At 38.5% G+C, this 4,949-nt stretch overlaps 1 long non-coding RNA gene across 1 annotated transcript; it reads right to left on the reverse strand.

Annotated features, from left to right (window-relative positions):
* Positions 1-2,676: 2,676 nt before the first annotated feature.
* Positions 2,677-4,734, reverse strand: LOC103450194 (uncharacterized). The gene is made up of 3 exons (XR_531522.4): positions 4,504-4,734; positions 3,996-4,059; positions 2,677-3,921 (listed from the first exon to the last, which is right to left on the reverse strand). It is a non-coding gene; the product is annotated as an uncharacterized lncRNA (long non-coding RNA).
* Between the last annotated feature and the right edge of the window lie 215 nt (positions 4,735-4,949).

Below are 4,949 nucleotides of genomic sequence, written 5' to 3' on the forward strand. Positions count from 1 at the left end.
TTCCATGCTTTAGAATTATATGTCGGATATCTCTCATGTTATTCAGCCGAAACAGCTGGAAGTGAACCAAGATGCAAGTTATGTCGAGGAACTAGTGACTATCAATTACCGGTAAGAGAAAACCTTGAGGAATAAAGTCATTCTGTTAAAAAGTGATGTGGAGAAACCACGCAGTCGAAGAAGCGACTTAGGAGACAGAGGAATTGATGAGGATCCAGTACTCGTATATTTTTAGTTGAGTTGTAATTTCAGGAACGAAATTTCTTTTAAGAGGGATAGATTGTAAAACCTCTCCCCAAGTTTATGTAATTTTATACCAAAAATTAATGAAATTACATATGTACTCCTGGAATTATTACCCAATCCGGATCCCCTATCAAGATTCTCCTCCTTTCTCTATCTGCCACGTGGCAGCACCCCATCCCCTTTCCCTTCTTCTCTTTTCCCCTCCCCTGAGTCAACTCTCATTTCTCTCTCTCAGTTCTTTATCTCTCTTGCTCTTTCTCGGATCTCCCTCTCCCCGATCTACACACACACCCACCTTCACACCCAAAATATCACGACACCACCACCAACTTGTGAGGACCACCCCTCTCTCTCCCTTGTCTATGTGCAACACCAAAGGAACTGGTGCAAAAGCTTAGAAATTACGACGAACCCCCGTGGGTTTCAAGCAAGACCCCGCCACCTTTGGCTATTTCATGGTAAATCAAAGGTAAAGGACCCTCATTCTCATCTATATCATCTTTTTTATAGTTAGATTGGAGAGTTTAATGACCAAACGACGATGATCGAAGCTCGGGAGGCTCTGGCCTCTTTCCCCGGTGAAAAACTAACCCAGGCCCTTAGGGCCGTGTAGATTTGGGCCTTCAGGTCGTTGCATCTGAGCCCAATTCCCTTGAAACCCTAACCCAAAAACCTAAAAGAATCGGCCTTCGGGCCGAGTGGAACTTGGGCCTACGACCCGTTTAACCCTAAGCCCAAACCTTTTTATTTTATTCTATTTTATTTATATAAATCCAAAAACCTTTATCTTGCCCTTTAACCCAAAACCCTTGAACCCCCCGACTTTTGGGCCATGTTAACTTGGGCTTTCAACCTAGGATCCTAGGCCCAAGCCTAGAGGCTCAAGCCTAAGTAAACCAAGCCTAAAGGCCCAATACCTTAGGCCCAAGTCCAAACCCAGTCAAAACCCTAGCCCAGCTACGTGTGGCCAGCGTGTGGGTGCCTACCGCTGCTTGCACTTGGAGCACACGCGCCACATTCCACGCTGGCGCTGTTGGTGGCGTCGACAAATTTTTCGGTAACTTTTTCGACGACCCATGGAGGCTAGTGGGCGCTAAAGCCGCCACCTTATGGCGACGCGTGACCATACCCGAGGTCCATTTTTATATTTTTCGACGTCCTGAACCCATTTATGACGTCCGTTTTTCGAAATTCACCGGTTTGAGTATAGTTTTGTTAATTGTACGCTTTATGTGCGCGAATATTAGTGGCGAATCTGTCTTTCCTATTTCGTACGACTCTTTGATGACAGAGTATCTGTGAGTGTATCCCTTATAAAATGCATGTTTTAATAGTATAAATGCATACATGAAAAACAAGATTTAATGACTACATTTTATGAGACATTATGCTTACTAAGAATATTTTGAATTACCATATTTTATCAAACTGATGTTCTTTGTAGTATATATGATCGATGACTATATACTGCTTACGAATATGTTTTTGCACACTTCTTTATAGTATATATGATGGATGACTATATGCTATGAAGATGTTTTTGAGATATATGTACCTATGTTCAGAAAATGTATATTCAATGTTTTGTGCTTATCTAGTAGTCACTGTTCTGCTTACAGGCGAAGATAGGAGTTGGCTTCGGGCACAAAGACATGGTAGTTAGCTGCGGGCCAGGATATATAATTATTGAACACCACGGGTGACTAGGATACCATTAGTTAGCACACTATATATAAGATATGTTTTATGAAGGTTTTATGGCATGCTAGGGTTTCGGAAACCTATTACATATTATGCTATGAGTTTTCATTAAAATTTGAGGGTTAGCATGTTGATAACTGTTTCACTATTATTTATATATATATATATATATATATATATATATATAAACTTGGTCCACTCATATTTGTTTTGCGCCCCCTCAGGACATAGGAATGAGGATTACGACCCAAACTACGAGGCATTCCCTTACTAGTGACATCGTGCCATCTCTTCTGCTTTGACATCATTGTAATTTTACCTTCTGCTTGTATTCTGAATTAGATGTATGCTCTAAATATGTCATGCATTATCATTATGTTTTCATTGTTGGCAGTTAAATATTATTTTATTATTTTATATAGTTTGAGCGAAATTTATATGCATATTTCACATGATCTCAGCATATGCATTCATTAAATGGCTTGCGTCAACCTCGGGTGTCGGCCAGCACATGACCATTCCGATGTCCCTCAAACCTCGGGATCTGGGCATGTCATAGGTGCTACAAATTCAATGGTCAACTTTATATTTAATTCTTCCTATTATCCCTTTCCAATAAGAAAAGCAAACAAATTCAACAACATTAGAACTTTCAAACTTTATTATGTATATTAGTCAATACTAGCAATGGTGCCCAAGTGATGATGTGGATTTTAAAACTATAAAACATGCAGAAAGTACCAAACACCTACGATAAGCAACACTATTTACATACATGTGAAAATCTATTTACAACCACATTTACAATGACTAACATATTTACAATAACTTACATATATATATAAGTGTTCAAGTGATGAGGTCACTAGATTCTAATGCGGAGTTCACAGATTTCTATGGGTTTGAGTTAAAATGTTCAATTAACTCGCTCTAAACTCCGATGAATTACAGGGTTGCTACCTGCCAGCAACTCATCAAGTTCAGTACGCACAAATTCTTCGTATCCACAAAAGCACAAATTCTTGTACTTCCGAAAGCATCCGCAACCCAATATAAAACTAAACAAAAACCTTAATAATACATGAACCATAAACACAAAATAAATTCCCAGACCAAAAACCTCTCAAAAACCAAGCTTGCAAGCATAAACACACAGGTTTTCAATCTTTATGTGCTAAATTAATCCATTTCCACAATTAAAAATTTAAAACCATCAAATTTGTACATTGAAAGTCATGATATCAACTGCAGGGCCCAGAGAAAAATGCAACTGCACATAAGCTCTTAAGCACATTGAAAGTCACGATATCAAAGCAATGATGAAACTTCTTCACATGATATCATTTTGAACCATACCAAATCATATGAATTTTACGTGATTTTGTCAAGAGTAACAACTGGTGCAAGAATTAAGATAGAAAACAACGCTGGAATGATGAATTAGGAGAACATAAGGCAGGAATTATGACTAAAAGTACCTAAACCCTAATTGCTATCGGTACTACTGTCTTTCAAATGGATCCTCAATTTCTGAAATCATAGAAAAGAATCGCCTGAAAAAGTTATGAAAAAAAAGTTCAACTATGTACAGGTACCAAAGAAAATGCTTTTTTCTAAGATTTATTGATTTATGCTTGAGAACATGTGAACAATCAGCAAGAGCCACAACTGATTTAGGCATCACCCAAACACTGAATCAGATAACACAACAATAGACGATCTAACACCTCACCACTTCCTTAATTAAAGGTGGAAACATAGGGTACGAAAACATGATTTTCAACATAAAAAAATAAAATAAAGAACGCGTTAAAGGCTTGAATTGCAGGTGCACTCTCTCAGTTAGTAGCAAATAATATAGTCATGCTGCTTAACCATGATAAAAATGAACAATTGTGGATATATATGTCAGCTCCAAGAATCAAATCAAATCCATTTGTATACTTCCCCATTCTATTTTCTCAGCTACTAATTCTGCATATACATAATCAAAATGAATTATCAGCCAAGTGCACTACACATCATAAGTTTTGAGATTATTTTCTCACCAGAACAACAGTTAGAATTCTCTGAAGATGCAGATGCACACAGATCTATAGTTTTCGTCAGGATCTGTGACAAAAACGTAAGCACACTTCTTATTTATAACTAAAAGAAAGGTTTCGAAGTAACAAGATTCAATACAGACAAATAACTCAGGGTCCTTCAAAATTCCACAACAAAAAGCAAAAATTACATAAAAAAACTGTTAACAATTTTGAGAAACAGAAAGTGGGTGATAGAGTCCATAACCATACCATCAAATTTTGGTAACGAATTGTTGAAAATTTGAAAAAAAAATAGTTAAGAAAAAGCGCGGGAATAAACCCTATGCTGCTGGGAAATTGGGAATTGAAAGGAAAAGAACAAAGGCCAGTCTCCTGGATTTTGAGGAAGGAGAGAGAGTCGTCGTCGTCTAATTCTTCACAGCCTTTGCGTTTGCCGTGCTTCGCACCGTCTGGTTTTACTTTCATTGAAAAATTAGAGAACTGAATTTGAGGGCGAGAGAGAACTCACCGACTGAGAAAGGGAGCAAGCAAGCAGAGGTTGCGGACAAAGTCAGTTTTGATTTGAGTAATTCGAAGCTGCTTTGTTTTCACCTAATCCCCAAATCACGCTCTCCTCTCTTTCTCCCCAAATCGACCGCTCAATCCCCCTTTTCTCCCAGAATTCCTCCCCATTTTTCTCCCTGAAATCCTACACCCACCCCCAAACCCTGCAAACCTGTCTGTGACACCGACAACACCCCTAACCCCAAACACAGCAGCCCAAGCCTTACCCCAAACCCAACGGACAAAATTGCCCTCCCAATTTTTGATAATAACCCTTCAACCCAGCCAGAGATATGATGGCAGTGTGTAAATAAAGCAAAATTGATGACCAATCATTTAGCTACAGTCAAATCCCTACTCAACTTTAGAATAGACTAAAAAATATGCCCGCACTTCGCTCCATAAATTGAA

The sequence above is a fragment of the Malus domestica genome, chromosome 12 (assembly GCF_042453785.1).
Source record: "Malus domestica chromosome 12, GDT2T_hap1".
NCBI lineage: Eukaryota > Viridiplantae > Streptophyta > Magnoliopsida > Rosales > Rosaceae > Malus > Malus domestica.